Source organism: Felis catus, chromosome B1 (assembly GCF_018350175.1).
Source record: "Felis catus isolate Fca126 chromosome B1, F.catus_Fca126_mat1.0, whole genome shotgun sequence".
Lineage (NCBI taxonomy): Eukaryota > Metazoa > Chordata > Mammalia > Carnivora > Felidae > Felis > Felis catus.
This window is the reverse complement of record NC_058371.1, coordinates 148,613,391-148,635,008: the sequence shown is the minus strand read 5'-3', so window position 1 is coordinate 148,635,008 and position 21,618 is coordinate 148,613,391. Positions and strand designations below refer to the sequence as shown.

The 21,618-nt window shown below is 35.8% G+C and overlaps 2 long non-coding RNA genes across 2 annotated transcripts; both read left to right on the top strand.

Annotated features, from left to right (window-relative positions):
- The first annotated feature begins 479 nt into the window (after positions 1–479).
- LOC111560051 lies at positions 480–5,719 on the top strand. Its single transcript, XR_002741525.2, has 5 exons — positions 480–508; positions 1,932–1,955; positions 2,051–2,095; positions 3,387–3,515; positions 5,458–5,719. It is a non-coding gene; the product is annotated as an uncharacterized LOC111560051 (long non-coding RNA).
- Positions 5,720–10,900: 5,181 nt separating this feature from the next.
- LOC102902634 lies at positions 10,901–18,884 on the top strand. Its single transcript, XR_440167.4, has 6 exons — positions 10,901–11,027; positions 12,469–12,651; positions 13,217–13,280; positions 14,623–14,643; positions 15,821–15,937; positions 18,761–18,884. It is a non-coding gene; the product is annotated as an uncharacterized LOC102902634 (long non-coding RNA).
- Positions 18,885–21,618: the final 2,734 nt, after the last annotated feature.

The following is a 21,618-nucleotide window of genomic DNA, read 5'->3' as shown; positions in this document are numbered from 1 at the left end:
GCTCATGTAAGCAAATGCTGAGCAAATATTTTTCCTGAAATTTATTCTAGTAGAAATTTTACATAAAAGCCACCCAAAACACAGATTTGAAGAAATGCTTCTCTATACAAACACCCACTTACTGTACTTTGCAACAAACACACACATTTAAACGCACACTTCATACTAGAAGTCATTAAATTCAAGTAGATATTTATTTCAGAAATATGTATTTCTCAAGTACTATGTTCCTTACATGACTCTAGGGCTTGGAGATACAACAACTAAAAGAAGGGAATCATATTCCACCTGGAGTTTGCATTCTAATACAACACAATCAGTGTGTTTCCCGGTTGGGGAACTCAGGTACAACTCGAAGAATGGAAATGAATGCATTATTCTTCTTTCTTTATGGAATGTTGGTTTTCTTGTTGTATTCCAAAGGAAATTCTGTATACCCGATGGAATGAAATGGGTTTCACTTTTCTCTGCTTTCTTTAAGGAAACTTCAGGGAAGATTGTTGATATGGTAAGCTGTTTTTATTTTATATACTGCTACATCGGGTTTAAAATGTTAATGAGAAGAAGTGGCATGCCTGCAAATTTGGTCTCTTAATAAACCCAAAAATCATCGTTTTAATTGCCTAAGAAATGCAATTTTTCTTTGGCCCCTGGATTGTATTTCCTATAATTGTTCTCAATTCTCTCCATCCGATGTTTTCATTTACATCTAATTATATTTTCTGTCTTTTACACTACTTTTAAAAATCGGACTGATTTTTACAATTTTTTGAAAGCCTCATTTTTTTTCCCTCGGGTTATTGCTTATTTTTGCTTGTCACAGTAACGGTCATGTTGGTGACATACCCTTGCCTATCTCTACTGGCAATTCAAACAACATGGCAATGCTGCAGATTCCGCTCTCATGGTCTTTAGAGTTTGGTTGCTTTTACTCATCGTTTTAATTTCTTAAGAAGACTTTTAGCAGCTCACTTTCTAAGCTGCTTTCTTTTAAAATAAAGAAACAACTGGTCTCTCCAGGACAGCACATTTTCAGCTCTTATGTTATCTCACAGAAATGAGAAGCGGCCAACTTTTTAACAAACATCAAAATATACAACGAAGATAAAGAAAAAGCATGTGACAAAAATGCTCAACTCAAAGTTACTTGGGGGTATGGCACTAAGTATTACTTCGCCAAGATTAACTGTTCTAGTGTAACTTCTCAGATAAATACGCACTTTCCTTCTGACTCTTTGGAAACGTCACTTTTTAACAAGAGCCCATAGGAACAAAAGAGTCTGAAAATTGCTTTCCCCATGGTTTTCCTCTCCCCACATGATTTAGGAGATTGAATAGCAGAGAGGGTCAGTAGAGCTGTGTAGGTGAGTGGTACACAAGTACCTCTTGTGACAGAAAGAGCTGGGTGGGGAGCACCATGGGAAGGTTGCTGCGAGGTGGTGAAGCCTGGATGTGGCCCGGTGTCCTGTGGCCTGTGGCCCGGACAGAGGTCTTCCTCATCAGAGCCCTAGGAGTCATACTAGGAACCGTTCCTGTCCTTTCACGTCTGATCTCATCCTGAGAGCCCATGCCACTTCCAGAAATGACCTGCAGGCTCTCATTTCCCTCACACCTCACCAGCTCTGTGCGCTCGATGAGTTATCTGCTCCGCTTGGTGGTCATTCTTCCTTGTTTGGATGCGCATGGAGGAGACTAAGAAAACATCCTTCAGCAACGTGTTAGTATGTTAACACACAGTGTGGCTCTCACAGTGAAAGTTTCGGTGTTTTGGCTCCTGGTTAAATCCGACATCACAAATTAGGACTGTGATTTGAAAACAGTGGCTTGGCTCTCAGGTGTTCCATCAGCCCTAGCTCCTCTGCCGTAAGTAACTGGGTGCAAATACAGTTGTGTCATCCAAGTGAAGCTGCTTTGTACTTTCTTTCCCTAAGGAATCCACTGAGGGGACCCCTGAGGTAAGCAGTGTTTCCTGAAATGAAATACATTTAATTTCTCAGGTAGTGATTTCCTTTGTGCTTTTATAACCAAAGTTGCTTTTGGGTCTTAACAGGAAGTTCAGCTGAATGATGAAGAAAAGAATTACCTGAAACAGCTGGTAACTTTTAATAAACTTATACTTTTCCTTCACCCAAATTATAGTTTATTCCAAATAAGTCATAACAAATAATTTCATTCCAAATAAATGTTTTACATCACATTCAACATAAATCATATTTCTGTCACATATTTCTGTATCCATCCTGGATATGAAATCATTGTTTTTGTGGCTCGGTATGGATTGATCTCTAAGAAAAATGACTTTGAGCAATTATCTGAGTGACTTTGAAATGGTTGCACACCTCAAAAATGGATCATATTTGGTTTTTCCAAACAACCTACCCTGGAACCCATGTATAGTGACTATGCTTCATCTTCTCTTGGACAGTATGCCATGACCTGATGTCTCAAAACTAATGTCTTTTGGAGACTATTTTGGAACCACAGGCATTCTTAGACCAAATATTGTGGCTGGAGACACATGTATCTCAGTGAAAGGACACAGGCTAGGGGTCAAGATATTTGTATTCCAACTCCAGCTGCACCACTTTTTATGTGTGTAACATTTCTTAAGTACGTAATCTCTGTCAGCTACACTACCGTCACCTGAAATGTAAACATAGAAATACACTGTTGACTGAGGGGCTTTTGTGAAGATCATTTCGGGTAATATACAAAAACTACATAAGAGAATGCCAGGGACACAATAAATGCACCAACAGCATTAGGTATTATTCTAATCTTCGTCCTATACAATGTCGAAATGTCCTCTGGAGGTTTTATAACGGAAGCAGGATTTCCTTCAGTGATCTCCAACCATAATCCTCCCAACTGAAAACCAGTCTGATTTTAGGAAATTATCTTTGGTATTTAGACTTCCCTTTATATTTTGTCAACATGATTCCAGTAGCATTCTTCTGAATTGTGTATTATAGCCATGGATCTACCCAAAACTTGGTCCTTTGCAATTCAAAACATAGCTTCCCATTCATAAGCACTGGAAATTATTCTCTGGAACATAGTTATTTTAATTCTACTTTTATTCCATACAAGAACCTATGATAAGGCTTATGGAATAGGCTTAAAGAACTTGAAAGCAGGAAGATTCTATGTACATAAAATATGTGACTGGCAATATGCCAGATCTCTATGCCCATCAGATTTTTTCAATATTATAATGTAAATATGTTTACAGTAATTTCTATGTAACTTCACTCTCTTTTTGCCAGGTCTACTTAGAATAATTTATAAGTTATCTAAATAGGTAATGCTAGAGTTCATTTGCCTCTGTCTTTTGCACCCTGCCAGAGATTATGTGAGTAGTGATTCATAATTTTATTTCTCTGTAGGTCAAAATCAACCAGTATCAACAGAAGTTCACCTTCCCCCACTATTTCCAGGCTGTTCATCCACAGCAGATAGCTCTGAACCCTTGGAATCGCCTTAAGGAAAATACTTACCCATTCATTCTCACTTTGGTATGTTTCATTTTTAAATAAGTAAGATGTCGTGGCCTTTTTAAAAATATTTTTAATGTTTATTTTTGAGAATAAGAGAGAGAGAGACAGAGCATGAGCAGGGGAGGGGGAGAGAGAGAGGGAGACACACAATCTGAAGCAGGCTCCAGGCTCTGAGCTGTCAGCACAGAGCCTGATGAGGGGCTCAGACTCAGGAGCCATGAGATCATGACCTGAGCTGAAGTCAGAGGCTTAACCCACTGAGCCACCCAGGTGCCCCTTCTGGCCTTCTGATAAAAAGCATATAAAGACATAAAATAAGTAAAAATCCTAAATTCTCACATAGAAATTAAATCCAATTTAACTTAAAACCTAGGCCAGCAGTTAAAATTAAAAATCATATAGTTAAATTTAACAATGTAAAATCATAACAATGTAAAATCATAACAATAGTGATAAAGATTTGGATTGTATTGAATTTTAATTTCCTAATCACTGGTGTATACATTTTGCTTGATTCTGGCAGCCATTCTTTGAGATGAGAAGATATAGAATGTATTAGTTTATTTTATAAAAACACTTGAAATTAAGGAAGTGAAATAGCTGTAATAAATTTAGCAAGTATTCATCATCTCATATAGATGCAAAAACAAAACAAAAACAAAAAAAGTTCTCTTTTGTGAAGAGAACTCTAGCATCAACTCTCTTAAGTTACATCTTCAAATTTAAATTCCTGGTCAATACCCATATATGTTCATAATAAAATAATAAATAATAAAGTGGCCAACCTGGCAAAATGGGCAATGGCAAATCCTGTGGTAAAGCCTGATATTTACTGAGTGCTTGGCATGCGTCAGCCACAGTTCTAAACCCTCTGTCATGCTCACATCATTGAGGGTAGTACCATTAACAGCAATTTGTAGGTGGTGTAAACAATGCACAGGGAGGTTTAAAAAATGCCCGTGATCACAGTGCGTGTAATCAGTGCAAGAGGCAGGACTCCAACCCAGGAGTCAAGCCCTAGTGTCCTGCCTCTGAAACTCTCCACGACTGAGGCTACGCTGCACACACATGCCAGTTGGAGATGACATGGAGGGGTGGTTTTTACCTTTCATGGCTTTGGTCCACAGCTTGGTTCTCTGAACCAGTTTGGTCCTCCTGATGATGAAAAGGGATTAGACTACTTTTCAAAATAACTGTATGTGAAGAAAAAAACATGATTGATATGGATAAAAGCTTGGCTGTGGTGGTATTTTCTGAATAGGAACATTCACTTTGATGTCATTCATTCATTCATTCATTCATTTTATATTTTGCAATAGCTTATCATGAATACCACTAATTGAGAGACTTGATAGATAGAAATGAGATGCTGACTCACATATCCTCAACTTTATCTTCAGAAAGAGAAACAACTTTATAAAGAAGTTTCCTGAGTGTTAAGATTTACAAAATAAACCTATACATAAAAGCATCTAATAAAATTAAGCATGAAGGATTTATTTTTACAGAGATTTTAAAAAAAATTCAAAGGACATTTTGCTTAATACAAGTGTTTAAAGATAGATTCAGCTTAAATCAAGACACAGTCATTTAAGAAGTAGTAATGTGTTTTATGCTGAAAACAGTAGATGGAAATTAAAATATTCCTTCAAATGTGTTAAAAGATATAAATATTTCTCACTTATTTCAGGTAGTAAATAGAACCATTGCAGAATCTGGCTATTATCTGTCAATCATTTATTCATTTGGAATATAAATGCGTGCTAAGAATCTTTTCTGTTGGCACTTATAAATATTAATTATTATTAAATGTAAATAATTATATTTCTACTTGTCTGAATGTCAGTTAGCATGTTTATATGTATTATGCACACATGTGTACACATACAATGTACACATATTACATATGCATATTTTAGAATATAAATTTTATGGCTAATCTAGAATTTTCTCTTTATAGGCTTGACTGGAAAAATCATTTCTATATAGTTTCTTCATCTATCATATCACCTCATACCAATATGTTGACTGCTTCTTGAAAGGGCAACACTCCTGAGCCAAAGGAAGATTGTGTAACACTGTTTGTATTCCTCCTTTCGGTTCATGTTGGATATGCTAGATCTGGATTGCGGTATCATTTTAACTGTATCGACCGATTAACTGAACTCTGCAGCATGATGGCTGAGTCACAGAACCCCACATCTCTTGCCAAAACATTAAAATTTCAGATGCATTTTTATCTGTGTGGTGTTTTTATTTCCATTCCTCATATTTAGAGACCAGACAACTATTACCACAATAACCAGTTCTCTAACAACTAACTAAGGCCATGTGGACGGCACTGGAGTAACTTTGTAAACTCACAGGGCCTTCTATCTTACATGTGCCTCGTAGACTTAATGCCTTAGAAGCTTCAGTGTATAGGCCCAACTACAGTGGTTCCTCAGCACAGGTTAGTCCTCACTGTAACATCTCTGTGATTTCTTCCTGCTCCCATGTGTCTACTCCAAACAACTTTCACCCAAATTCTCAAGTCAGCAGTCACAGTCCCTGTCTGCCCACACGAGAGCCCACAATATCACCCCAATAAGAAGCGAGTCAGGCACTGAGAACCTAAACATTTTAAGGCCCTCCATTGGTGGTTAGACTGTTTTCCAACAAATGTTGAGCACATATGATATGCCAAACATGTTTTCTGGTTGTTATTGTACAACAGAAAACCAAACAAAGATCCTGGCCTCACGGTGCTCACATTCTAATCATCAGAGGAAGAGCACAGAAAGAGCAACCTCACTGAGGCTGGTTTCTGTGCAGAGTAAGGAGAGAACGCCAGGGAGCTGAGCATGGCTTGAGAGCAGTGAGGGCTGGGAGGCGCTCAAAGGGCAGGGACAAGGCCTTGATGGCCTTGCAATTTGTGCCTAAAGAGTCACTTTGTGAGGTATATTGGAGAAGGGGAAACAAGTACATCAAGAGGACTTTTTGCTGGACTTCAAAGAATCATCTTGTTTTGAGGTTACCCCTTAGCATTCCATCCCACCTGTTTCCACTGGGCATCAACACTTTCCCACTCACCTGGGCTTCATCTTGGATCATTTTAAACCCTCATTTAAGAGTTCACATGGACTCCCTGCCTTTGACAATCTAATATTTTTACCCAAGACTGGTTACCAGTGTTTTTTTAAGAGAAACTTTATATAATCATAACCCAAGTCACAAGGTTACTATGTGCTTACAGGTACAGTTTTCAGACGCTTATTTTTTTTTAAATTTTTTTTTAACGTTTTTATTTATTTTTGAGACAGAGAGAGACAGAGCATGAATGGGGGAGGGGCAGAGAGAGAAGGAGACACAGAATCGGAAGCAGGCTCCAGGCTCTGAGCCATCAGCCCAGAACCCGACGCGGGGCTCAAACTCACGGACTGTGAGATCGTGACCTGAGCTGAAGTCGGATGCTCAACCGACTGAGCCACCCAAGTGCCCCTGGACGCTTATTAATATAAACAAAAAGTTTTTGAAAACTCTTCTATTCATGTACTGCCTAATTTCATATTTAAATCTATTTATTCAAATATCCATAGAGTAGGTTCTACATACCTGACATTATTCTAAGACTCTGAAGACACAACAGTCCATGAACTGACAATATTTCTGCCACTGCAAATAGTGCTGAAATTATTTTACAAAACAATTTTTCTCTTATGATAAAAGGACACATCCTATAATGCTATAGGAACAAAAGATCTAATTTTTCCATTTCTCTTTTTAAAATTTGATTATATTTGACACACAGTGTTACATTGGTTTCAGGTGTACAACACAGAAACACCCCTCTACATGTTGTGCTGTGTTCACCACAAGCGTAGCTACCATCTGTCGCCATAGAATGCTACTATAATTCCATTGACTATATTCCCTATGCTGTGTCTTTTATTCCCATGGGTCATTCATTCCATTACTGGAAGCATGTAACTAGCAATCCCCATTGTCCATCATCCCCACCCCTTTCCCTCTGGAAACAATCAGATTGTTCTCTGAATTGATAGGTTTGAATCTGCCTTTTTTGCATGTTTATTCATTGTTTTCTTTGTTTTCAGAGATTACATATAGTAACATCATATGGTATTTGTTTTTCTCTATTAGACTTATTTCACATACCATAATACCCTCTACGTCCATCCATGTTGCTGTAAATGTCAGCATCTAATTCTTTTTATGGCAGTGTAATATTCCTGTTTGTGTTTGTGCGTATGTGTGTGCATGCATATGTGTACATGCACCTGTGTGTGTATATACCAATTCTTTCCCTCTTGTTTGCTCTCAATCTTCATGGATTTCTGTAGTTATGTTCAGGTTTTTTTCTCTCTTTTTTTTGTGCATCTCTTATAAGTTTGGGGTTTTGCAGTTAACTGTGAGTATTATAAACACCATCCTGAATGGATAGCAGTCTATATTAAGTTGATGATCATTTAAGTTCAAACACATGCTAAAAAAAACTTTTTTTTACTTTCTACTTTTTATGTATATGCTATCATATTTTACATCTTTTTATCCACAGTTTCGTACATCGAATTATGGTCATTTCTTTTCCAATTAGAAAACTCCCTTTAACATTTCTTATAAGGCTAGTTTAGTGTTGACCAGCTCTTTTACCTTTTGTTTTTCTGGGAAACTCTTTATCTCTCCTTCAGTTGTGAATGATAACCTTGAAGGGTTGAGTATTCTTGGTTACAGAGTTTCTCCTTTCAACACTTTGTATATATCATACAATTCTTTTCTGGCCTACAAAGTTTCTGCTGAAAAATCACTTAATAGACTTACAGTGTTTCCTTTGTATGTGACATTTGCTTCTCTCTGGTGCTTTAAAATTCTCTCTTATCTTTAATCTTTGACATTTCAATTAGTGTTTCCTGGAGTGGACCTCTATGGGTTCATCTCGTCCAGAATTCTCTATGCATTTAAACCTGGATGTCCATTTCTTTCGCTAGGTTGGAGAAGTTTTGAGGTATTATTTCTTCAAATAATATAAATAAATAAATAAATAAATAAATAAATAAATAACAAAGTTTTCTGCCCCTTTCTCTTTGTCTTCCTCTTAGACCTTTATAATGCAAATGATCATTTTTTTTATGTTGTCTAAGAGATCACTTAACCTATATTCACTTATTAAAATTCTTTATGCTTTTTGCTGTTTAGTTTGGGTGTTTTCCATTACCCTGTCTTCCAGACCACTGACGCATTCCTCTACATCTGCTAATCTACTGTGGATTCCCTCTTCATTTTCATGATTCACAAGAGAATATGCACAAAATGTTTTTTACGTTAAATAAATAAACATCATGGATTTTGTCATAGACTTTTTCATTGTGAGACAAATGAAGAACAAGGAGGAAAAATAACATGTGGAGAAGAAAGAGAGGGAGAAAATATATCCGGCAAAATACCACCACAAATACCCATCATTGTTTACATAATAATGCCTCCAAATGAATGTCACATTTTGATATAGCAATAGCTCTTTATTTATTTTTCCTTTGTAAATGTAAACCCTGGCATTTTCAAACAGAATGGTGATTGATTATAGAAGAAATGATAACTGTCTTACTTAATTATAAAATATCAGGACATGTTCTGGCCCATCAATATTATAAAATGAACTACTGTCCCTGAGGGTGGCACCATAGTAAATACAAAAAGGTTATAGTGCTTAAATTCCACCTTCTTGTTTCCCACTGTCACACATAATCTCCATGCTTCTCTTCCTAAGTGAAAGAAGAAAGTAAGTGAGACTTGGAGGGACAGAGAAAGAGAATACTTAGGAAGGAAGTCATATGGCAATTCCAAAATTAATAAGCAGGACTTATTTTAAATATCAGACCTGTTTCAGGGTGCCTAGGTAGCTCAGTCGATTAAGCATCCGACTTCAGCTCAGGTCATGATCTTGCAATCAGTGACTTCCAGCCCCGTGTCAGTTTCTGTGCCAACAGCTCAGATACTGGAGCCTGCTTTGGATTCTGTCTCCCTCTCTTTCTGTCCCTCCCCAGCTCACACTCTGTTCTCTCTGTCTCTCAGAAATGAATAAACATTAAAAAAAAATTAAAAATCAGACTTATACTTACTAAACCCTATATATCTTTTTTTTCCATTGAGAATATACTAAAGATTAGTTTTGCTTTGCATTTGAGAAGAAACCTTATATCTATAGGGCTTAGAAATCAATGAAGAATATAAAATAATTTAAATTGAATTTGATCACAATTCTTTCTTCACCTTATAAAACATTTGTAATGTTTTGTATACTACCCAGAGAATAACAACAATTTCTAATAGATGGTTCAAATATAGCACAGAAGATTTACCTAATGAATATTTTCTTAAAACACCTGAGAATAATTAAACCTTAAATGTTCTTTATAGTATCTAGTCTATAACTATAAACAAATGATACATTTATGAGTCTATCATTTGGTTTTTAAAACTTTATGGTACACAAATAATTGCCTCCAAGATTCTGATGCAGTCAGTCTTGAAAGAAGGCCTATGAACTTGCATTTCCACAAACTCTCAGGTGATTCTGATTCTGATGGTTCCTCTGATCACATTTTGAGTAACAATGGACTAGGACAAAAAATCTACAAACCCTAAAGTGATTTTCTCATATTCGGCTCTGACTACAGTGAATTATTTAACCAGTAGAAAAGACGTGAATTGTTATACAAATTTACCTAGAGATTAAGTGAAAGGAAACTTCCCTTCTATCTACTGTAATCATGTACACATGGTTTTCACAGAGAAACATGAACCCTTAAAGATTCAGAGGAAATAAATTAAATCCACAAATAGCTTCAGTTACCTGTGAGATTTGTGGTACTAAGCATCTATGGCCATTTGATTTGAAAATAAGAATTATTTTGTCATACAGCACTTAGTGGATTAGTGAGTTTTGCCAAATTTTGGATACACATTAAGATTTAAAATATTCCAAAGTCAGTAGAATAAAAGCACAGTTTAATAAATTGCAGCAAACATACTGAAATAAGTGAAGACTAATTTTATTATGACAGTTGCCACCACATTTTAGACAGATAAAATTTTTTAAATGATACCATTTTTGGCATTGAGTAGTTCTATTTCAGACGTATATTTGTTGGAATAAGGTAGATGGTGTTCCAAAGAAAGTTTTTTTTCCATTTCCATCATTTTACACTTGATTGACTCTTTTGCCTAACTTTTCCTTTTGTCTTATTTACAAATGCCTAGACTAGCACTGAGATTCTTACTGAATGGATCCATTTGTTTCCTGGCCATCTGCTTTACAACCTTCTATTGTGAATCACTGTGTTCTGTTTATCTTGGTTTCTATGGGGACAGATTTTCGGCATTATTGTTTTATAATAGGATCTCATATTTGACATGATTTAGAATAACACATGGAGGATGAGTGTATTTAAATAAGTTCTCAGGAAAAGCACATCATCTCTCAGGGCTTCAGAATTTCAGCCTCTGACTCTTGAGTCTTACCTTGGATATCAGGTAATATATTCATGTGCAATCAAATATGATGTCTTATTTTTATCTTTGTTTGCTAGAATCAGTTGAACACCATTTATAAAATGTATATTACTGGGGCGCCTGGGTGGTGCCGCCGATTGGGCGTCCGACTTCAGCCAGGTCACGGTCTCGCGGTCCGTGAGTTCGAGCCCCGCGTCGGGCTCTGGGCTGATGGCTCAGAGCCTGGAGCCTGTTTCCGATTCTGTGTCTCCCTCTCTCTCTGCCCCTCCCCCGTTCATGCTCTGTCTCTCTCTGTCCCAAAAATAAATAAACATTGGAAAAAAAATTTTTTAAATGTATATTACTGACTGAATTTGTCGTAAAGAAACAATTGAAAGACATAATAACCTGATGTGAGGATCTAAATTTGAGTTCAGGATTTCAGTGCCTCTGAATTGACAGCAATGATTGTATAAAGAGAATGATGTGGAAAATAGAAGAGATATGGTCCATCACCTCTGCTGGTGGGATTTTCTAAAAGCCTTTTTATTTCTTTGACTAAATATGTGACATTGACTTTGTTAATAATTACTTTTACCTTTAGCTTAAAGTTGGAGTTTAAATTTCATGAGAAAATGAATTCTTGAATAGTGTCAGCTCTCCTTTGGAAATGTGTGTATTTCAAAGGTTTAAATCATCTTTTTTTTAAATATTACTTTATTCCCAGCATTAATTAATTGTCCATAACATTTTCATTGTTCTTTTCATCATTCAAAATAGTTTGTTTTTCTGCATCATTAACATGGCATAAAGGACTATTTAATTTAATAATTTCTTTTATTTAACTCATTTTCATTTTAATCATAATTTGGCTTTAAAAAGTTTATACTATTTATCATTGTGTTCCTTGAGAAATATTTTTTCAAAGACCCACCTCTGTCTATCTATCATCTATCTATCATCCTATCTATGTATTATCTATCATTCTGTGTATCTATTATCTATCTATCATCTATCTATCTATGCAAGACTGCCTTCTGCAAATCTCTCTCAATCCTCTACTTTCAACAAAATGCCAGTAATAACACTAAAAGTTACACCCTATATTGTATCATATGACTGAATATTTGGTTTAACTAGTAGATGATAGAAAAACTTCACCAAGAAGATTTAATTTTTATAATTTGTTTAATGTAATGTAACAGTTCTGGTTTAAACCAATAAGGCCAAATAAGCAGTTAGGAACATGGAAAATGCCATCAGCCTTAGTTCTATTTCATATGTTTAATATTTAGAGTTACTTAGCAGAAAAACAGTCTCTTCCATCACTAGACATAAGTTGTTACTATTTGTTCTACCTAAACTGGTGGCTTCAAAAAAAAAAAAAAAAAGACAATACCTATTATTTATTTTATAGTTTGAAAATGTTTTCATTTATATGTCTTCAATTCAGAAATAATCTACTTTCTTTCTTTTTCAACAGCAATAAAATTGTGCTCACTTGCATAGAGAGAATTACAAACCAATACCAAATAATCTGAGATAGCATTAATTTGGTTAAAGAAGAAAATTTGGAGAAGCATATCGTTTTTACAAATTCAATTTGTCAAAGTATCTACAGATGTTCTCCCTGAAACTTCTTTTCAAATTGATTTTTCTCTGCCAGGTATCATTCATGCTCTAATACCGGGGTCACATCATCTACACCATTCTCAAGCCAGGAACCTGGCTCATTTTGCTGCACTCTGTTATAAAATCAGTCCCTGTTGCTTGCCTTTTTTCCTTCTAAACATTTCTTTAAACACTGCCTTAACTCTCTTCCTGTCATTCTGTGGACCCTATAATCTCACAACAATCTAAGGAGCCAGTCTGTTTCCATCAGTGTCCCCCTTACATGCTGAGTGATGTCATTTCCAACATGCAATCCTCTCTCTCGTTTGTGTCTCTTGGCTGGCTCCCAGCACATCTCCTTACTTATCCTATATAGCCTAGCACAATTTTCGCTTTTGCTTTACTTTAATGCCCCCATCCTCTTGGTCTGTTCAAGATGTCCCTTTTGAGTGTTTCCATAGCCCTATTTCCATATCATGGTGCTTATCTTTACTAATCAAGGTCCCCACCAGTCTCTAAGGTTCCCTGATGTCAGGCAATGTGTTTCAATTGTCTTTGCATTTCCAGTATTATAAATATAGGAATGAATGTGCTACTGATTTTCACATATGCTTTCACAGGACTCAGCCAAATATGAAGATCCTTGTCTTTGCCTTTATCATGGCTTTCATGGTTGCCATGATCGTAAGTACATCCGGGAATTTTGAAGAATATGTTTTCAGTAGTTATCCAAGGATTCTCCTTATTGTATTTTCACCTATGTTTGCATTTTCCTGAACATGGCTTTAACAATTTTAAAGTTTTTATATGGGCATTTTCATTTAATCAATCTAAATATGTTCATTAAGGATTTAGAATAAATCTTGGGTACACACACACTAAACTAACATGGACACTCAAATGTAATCAATTTAATGTAAAAATAAAAATTTTTAAAGAGCTTCATAAAGATGTGGGACTGAGAAGCTAATAAAAGACATTTAAATATTATAAGGTCTAGGCCAAACAAATTTCAGGAGCTCCTGCCTGTATTGTCACTTACTTGTGTGTCACCAGGTAAAACTGCCCTGTTAGAAGCTTTCTTCTTCTTCCACTTCTTCCTTTTCCTCTACCTCCTCCCTTTCCTCCTCCATCTTCTAACCTCCTCCTTCTCCTCCTTCCCCTTTTGCTCTTCAGCCCTCTCCTTTCCTCCTTGTCTTCTTACTCTACCTACACCCCTCCTGATTCCCCTGCTCCTTTTTCACTTCCTTCTCCTCCTCCTTTTCCTCCTAACGTCTTCAGTCCCCTCTCTCTTTTCCTCTTCGTCAGCCTCCTCCTTATGTCCTTCCCCTCATCCTCCCTCTCTTCTTCCTCTTCCTCCTCCTTCACATACTCCTCATTGTCCTCCCTCTATCTTTTTTTTTTTTATTATTCTTTTCAAATTAATGGTCCCTTTTGCTTTGGTATTCTTTGTGTCTAGTTACAGAGAAATTCATCAAGAAATAATAATACTTTTCCAACTAATCCGACAAAGTCTAGTGGATGTTTCAAAAAGATTGTGTATGGTATCACAGTAAATTTATTTTTTGTAAAATGACAGAAGTTGGAAAAATAAAAATTCAGGAATAGAGAAAAACATAATACCAGACTCTATTATCACATAAAACATTTTCATATAAGTAGCTCTTAACCTACATGAAACATATCTGTTAAAAAAATTGTTTTAAACAAGTCCGAAGTGTAGCTTTTCAATTTCTCTACCATTCATACATGACTGGTATTTCTTCCTTTCACACACACACACACAAAATTGGGCAAGTGTGAGTTGATATTAAACATAATAAATTAACTATAACAAAACCTACTCTTCATCCATTTTAAAGATGTCATTAGACAACTACAACAACAAAAACTAGTTTAGTGTATCAGCAACTAAGACTTTGTCTTCATTATGTTGAATCATAATTATGGCAGCTTGGTGCATTTTTACACTCAATTTGGAGTTATAAAATAAAGATGTTCATTATTATTTTTTCTTTTTTCCCAGGGATCTGATTCATCTGAAGAGGTAAGACACTTTCATTCACTGGTAAACTTGATAATTAAGCATGTATTAACATACCAGAAACATGGATGGTATCCTCCATGGTTTGTGAGTATTCCCTTGATAATGTGGTATTGTACAGACATATTCTGTTTGTGAATATTTATTCTATGAGAAGAATCAATACTCATCTCTGAATCATCTCCATATAATTAATGATTAAAGTACACATTGATTTTACTTATTTATGATACACTGGTAAAAGACCCCAAGTCTTGTGCAACTAGTAACAATTAAATGGAAACTTGTAAGGCCACCCTGAAGAAGCCAACTATTCTCTTGATACTTAAGTATCTCTGTCTGACAAATAATTGCATTGGCCAGAAAAATAGCTGAAATTCTAATTCTTTTAAGTACGATACATGCCTAATGGAGCATAGAGGCTGCTAATAACATGTATGAGGTGGTGTCTCCACCCTCTGATTCTTTTGGAGAGTGATAAAGTCATTAGGTTAAGTTAAATGACCATGTTAAGTAAGATAGAAAACCTCAGTTACTTAACATTTTTCTTAGTAAAATGTACTATTGATATCCCTTATTATTTTGACATGTCATATCAGTGTGATAAGGTCTCAAAAATTCTTAGTAATATAATAAATAGATAAATTGGCACCAAAATTGGCCAATTGGCACCAAATAAAAAGAATTAGAAAGAGAGATGAGGGACATTTGGATTAACAGAGTTAATATTAAAGAATATGGGACTACTAAGAGAGAGGAAGCTTATTATAAGTCAAAAGTCAAAGTAGCAGCTCCACCTGACCTGGATTAGTAACTTTCCTTCTCCCTGGAATATTCAAGGGGGTAGGAAGCTTGAAGTAGGAGCTTGAAGGTAATGTTATAAAGAATATGGAAACCTTTTGTAAGTGGTTGGCTATAATCAATGGCCCCACATGTATTATGAAATGGCAAAATTGTCAACAAACAGTAAAAAGTAAATGTTTTCTCATTTTTATCTTCTTCTAAACATTTAAAAAAGGGAAGCCTAACCCAAGTTTAAAAAAAAACAATCATGTAGATGATCTATAAGTTCCTACCAACATTAACAACCTAAGTTTTTAATGAAAATTATTGCGAAATAGGTTTACACGGTCATTGTCTCAATTCTCTGCAATTGTCCCTTTATTTTGTTTCTATCTAGAGATGATATTTAAATCGGCCACATCAATATCCTTGCATACTTCCAATAAATGACATACCAGTTCCTTATCCAGCTCCTTTCAATTTTGCTCGGTAATCCCAGGATATGATTCCAGAGGTAAATTGGGTCTAGTAACATTTTATATTCTTCAGAACTATCAATGGTGACATGAAAACAAGAAAAAACAAAAGCCAGGTATTAAACCAAAAGCAGCCCCAGTTGCTGGTGTGGCTCTCCTAAAATGTTAAGTTATTTACTAACATGTTTCCAAAAGAAATCTTCTGTCCTGGTATGGTTAAGGGCTGGGATGTGAGAATGGGAACACAATTATCTTCGTCCTGCTTATGATAATTACTGTTTCATGACCTTGAGCTATTCCTAATCTTTCTTAATCTTCATTTTCTCATGGACAAAACAGGCATTATGATGATATTCAGCCAATTCATTGAATTGGTAAAACTATTAAAACACATTACATAAACGACCTTGGTCAGAATTGTTGTAATTGCAGATGGCAGGCTGCCCTGCCCCTAAATCTGTGCCTAATATTGTTTAAAACGTTTTCTTCTAAAATTTAATCTTTATAGCAGCTGTATCAATTGTCAGAAAGTTAGTGTCTGAGGCCACACCCTGACCTATACAATCAGAACCTATATTTTTATAAGATTCATAACACAATAAAGTTTGAAACTTTTCCTTGGGGATTCTGACAAGCAATAGGATAGGGACAACTGGTCGAATATAATGGCAACAAGAAGGAAAGGAGGTATTACCAATTTGTTTTTAGAATGTCAATTTTATCTAACTCAACATTGAATGTTATGAATTCTATGAATGATTCAATATTTCACCATAAAATTAAGCAATATTTTGGGGGAAAAATAAGATTGCCCTACATTTCAGAGTAAAAATAGTTCCCAAGGATTTGAATTATAATTAAGTGCACATGGGGTTTTCATTCAAATTTAATTCCCTATTGCCATTAAAGATAGGGCAAAGAATCTGAACTTGACTCCCTAACCATTAAGTAATAGATGAATAATATTTGATCAAGGAAGGATATATTAAAATATCTTTTGGGAGATGGGGTGCCTGGGTGGCTCAGTCGGTTAAGCCACTGACTCTTGATTTCAGTTCAAGTCATGATCTCACGGTTCGTGAGTTCAAGCCCCATGTCCGGCACTGCACTGACAACACAAACACACTCTCCCTCTCTCTGCCCCTCCCCTGCTCATGCTCTGTCCATCTCTCTCAAAATAAATAAATAAACTTAAAAGAAATTTATGTAATTAAATAAAATATTGTTTGGGAGAGATTAACATGGATGAAACGAGTAGGCTATAGTTATGCTGGAGGATGGAGAGAGAGAAATAGGTCGGTGATAGAAAGAGTCTGCATGAAATATGAGAAAGAGACCCTTAGTAAAGGCAATCAACAGATTTGACGATGAGTTGAATGAAAGACTAAATCAAGGAAGGATTAAAAAAAATGGATGAAGTTGTCAACATTGCATTAGCAAGTAAAAGTGCTCAGCAATATTCCTTTCAGAAAGACAGTGCTCCACTGTTTCCCATCTGTTTCTTGGCTTTGGTTGTTGTTGTTGTTGGTGGTGGTGGTGGTGGTGGTGGTGGTGGTGGTGGTGTTTTCCCCCAGGGAATTTTGCCGTGTGCCTATGTTTTGCTTGGTCTAAGTAGGGAATGTTAAAAATACTCTGGCTATGTTAAGTGTGAAATCATAGTATTCAGATTGAAAAGTGACTAGGGCACAAAAAAGATAAAAATTCATTTAATCAATTTTTCAATAATGATTTAATATTCCTTAACCCCCTAAAGTACCAAGAAATCTAATTACTTAGTATGTAATTAGTTTGCATAGTAAATTTGAAGATATGGAAATCAAGGAGTTCTTTAAAAGATTGAAAGAAACAATTGGAAATATATATAAATCCTTCTGTCATTATTTGAGAAAATAAGGTTTGAAATGAAATTCATGTTCATTCAGGCATGGGCTATTAATTGACCAGATCACGAGCAACAGTGAGACAGCCATTAGAGATATAAATACCATTAGCCAGAAGCTCTGCACTCCACAGCTCATTATCTAGTTTTAAAGATGGATGTAAAAACACACACAGAAAATCATTTCAGAAAGAAGTATTTAGGCCTATTTTACCAGCAAGTCTATAGCAGCTGGAGAGAGAGGAATCTAGATAGACAATGAAGAAGGCCGTTGAGAAACTACCAAAATAATTCAGGATGAGATATAAAAGCTTGAGGAAAATTAAAACTAATAGAGATGGTAGCAATTTACTCTAAAGCAGAGTCTGATTATATAAGTACTTGAGAACAATTCTAGTCAGCTTTCCTCTGTGGATGATTTTAACCAAGGCCCAGTTTTTGGTAAGGGATCTTGTGTCATGTCAAATCAAAACAAACCCAAACTTAGTTAAGGAAAGACTTTATTCAGAACAAAATCCATTGCCTAAATGAGGAGAATGCTTAAATCTCAGAAATCTGCCAAGTGTCTCAAAATCCAACAGAAAAACCTTTTCTTTCACTGCCTAAAGAGAAGTAAGCAAAGATCAGCAGAAACTTTTGAGGGGAGCTTGGGCAAGCAGGGGAAACCAGTAGGATCTGAGAGAAAGTGTGCACTGTGGTTAGCTGATTCTCAGGGTAAGTTGATAAGGGGGCACACTCCATCCTTACTGCTTCTTCAGACTTGGGCTAAACAGAGCTCAGAGCCTATAGGAAGGAGAGAAGCCTCTTAAGCCTCTAATCCAGACCAAGTAAAGGGTAACAAATGGGCAACTGTGAACACCTGGTCAGTCACAGAGGAATATATTTAGATACAAATCAAAAAACAAGAAAGCATAAGGATATTAGCAATGACTTGATCTGTAGTTCAAATTTAATAAAAAGAATGTTTTCTCTTTATCCACAGGCTTGGTGGAAAGTCCTATTTGCTGTCTTTCATGATGATTCTTCCTATTCAAAAGTCCTTTACCCACCTAGCAAAATTTTGTAGCCCGGATATAATAAACACTCTCAAAGTGCTTTTAAAATCATGTTTTGAAAAGTAATTAAAACACTACAGTTTTACTTTTATTATGGTATGTAGTATATCAGAATTTAAAAATAACTGGAAGGACTGTAGTATATCAGAATTTAAAAATAACTGGAATAACTTCGAGGAAGTCTCGAAGCATAGGAGAGATTCAGGTGCTAGGAAACCCAAAGAAAGTACAAATATCTCTTATTATTATGCTTTCATATTATCATTATTCTTTGGATTGTATCATCATCATAGTGCTTTTGGAAGCCTGATGTTCTAGTCCTGATGACTTTCTGATCCATTATCTCCATTCTTTCCCAGATCACTACTTCCAATAGCTCAAAGCAAAATCACAAAACTTCAAAAACTAAAACTTCTACTTTAGTTATTAGAGATCAAAGCCAGCTCTTACTGTAGCTAAAACTATAGCTATTTCAGACATGCCGTGATATTACAAAATAAATATTTTCTATATAATTGCGTCTTTTCTATATAATGTTTTCATTAAAAGAAAAAAAATCCCCCCCCCAAAAAACTGGACCCATCAATAAATTCTAACTTTTCAAAACAAAAGAGAATTCTAATCAAATAGTATTACATGAACAATCCACACCTGAGATCAATGATCAATATTTTTAAAACAATAGTCATGGAAGTCTCCTATTTGAAATTTCCTTTTTTTTCCCTCTGTTTTAATTAAATTATAAAATTTAAAAAGAAAATTGTCATTAATAATAAATTGATTTATCAAGCAATTACTGGTTCTCTCATTGTATTTGTTTCCAGGGGTGCATAAAAGAATATCAAAACTGGTGGCTAAAAGCAACAGAAATTTATGTTCTCATATTCTATCAGTAGAGCCTTGCTCTTTCTGACATCTCTAGGGCACAATCTTTCTTCACCTCTACCTAGTTTCTAGCAATTTATTGGCAATCTTGGAATTCTTGGATTTGTAAATGCTTTATTTCAATCTCTGCCTCTCTTGCCTCAAAGCAATCTTCCCCCTGTGAGTCTCTCTCTTCTTAGGAATACACCAGTCAAATGGATTAAGTGCCCACTCTACTCCAATACGAACTCATCACAATTGCATCCGCAGTGGCCCATTTCCAGATAAGGTCACATTCTAAGTTACTGGGGATAGTGGCTTCAGTGTATCTTCTGTGGGAGGGACACAACTGAACCCATTCCACCCATCTTTATTTTGATTCCCAATATAATTTTTCTGCAACCATTATAGGCCCAAACTCATAATAGTCTTTACTGTACCAAAATTTCTAAAGAAAAGACACACAGTGCTATTTCATAACCTTCTGGGACAATGATTATGAAATAAAGTAGTTTATGACATAGCAATTCTTAACATACCTGGGTGGTTATTTAAGGGGCATGAAAATCATCTAAGCAATTTCATTTTATCCTCGAAATCTTCTGTGCTAGAAGACATTCCAATTCATCCAATTTTCATGAAACCTCTAGAATACTAATCAAAATCTTGCCTTTAATTTTAATCATACACATAAGGAAAACTAATGCACATTTAGCAAGTGGCTTAGAAGAAAATCTCAGCTGTGCTTTTTTTAGCTATACTTTACTGGTTGTAAATATTGACAGCTTAAAGTTTACAAATTACACTGAATGACAATTTTTATGAGATAGAACGTTTTATTCACCAAAATTCATGCAGACAGGGCTTCTCTTCCGGAGAAAAGCAGCCCAAACTAAAGGCCAACCCCACAGGGTTGCACACAGCAGAGAGAAATGTGAAGGGCCAAAGACATTTGAAAGGAACAAAAGGAGGGTGCTGAGACTCAGGGGCTGAGGAAAGAAGGGGAGATGAAGGGAAGCTGGTAGAATGTTGAGTTGAGTGTGTTGTGTGTTCTGTCCTGAACCAGCCCTACAAGACCTGAAACTTAACAAACTCCAAATAGAACTTTTTTTTGTTTCTCTTCCTGAGTTTTAGTTAATTTCACCTGTCCTTGTATCGACTTTAGCCTAAGAGAAATGAGTGATTTTTTTTTCTCCTCTGCTGTTTCATCTTTCACATATACCAATATATATCAGGTCTGTCACTGATCACATCTCTTTGATCTGTTTCCCAATGACTATATACATGCTCCTTTCTGATGTTCAGTCCCCGCCTCATGGGGTTCCTTCACATTTATTTCTACTAATCAAACGTCAGCCGAAGATTCAGATCTCCAGTATTCTTTCTCTGGGAAGTTTTCTCCTGCTTTTAGAATGTTCTCCTTCTCAGTGTTTGGCTACGTTAATTGCAGACCCATGCCTACACTAATCTCAACGATTTCTCCTCAAGTCAGGGGAATTGTGGATTCCTTTTAGGCACCACCTTGCTGTGTACAGTTGGTAAATTTTCTCTAGCCAACAGGCTGGGGCAATCACGGGATTTATCTTGCCTTTATTCTCTTCTCTGGAGGATACATTCTAAATTCCTAATGTACAATATATTAAAATTGAGATATCATATATTGTTTTCTCTCTTAAGTTACTTAAGGCATGAGGGTAAATGTAGTCTCTGAAATGCAGTCATCACCAGAAGCTGTTTTCTGGATTAAAAGCCTTTTGAAGTCCTTACAGTGTCCTAAAAATCCTGTATTATCTGGCCCTTTTTGCTTTTTTGACCTTGATTCACCAAATATCCTCAATTCCAACCACACTGGTTCTATTTGCTGTATTTTAAGTGTTCCAGGTGTGCTCCCCTCTCTGGCCAGTCCCATGGCCTGGATTGG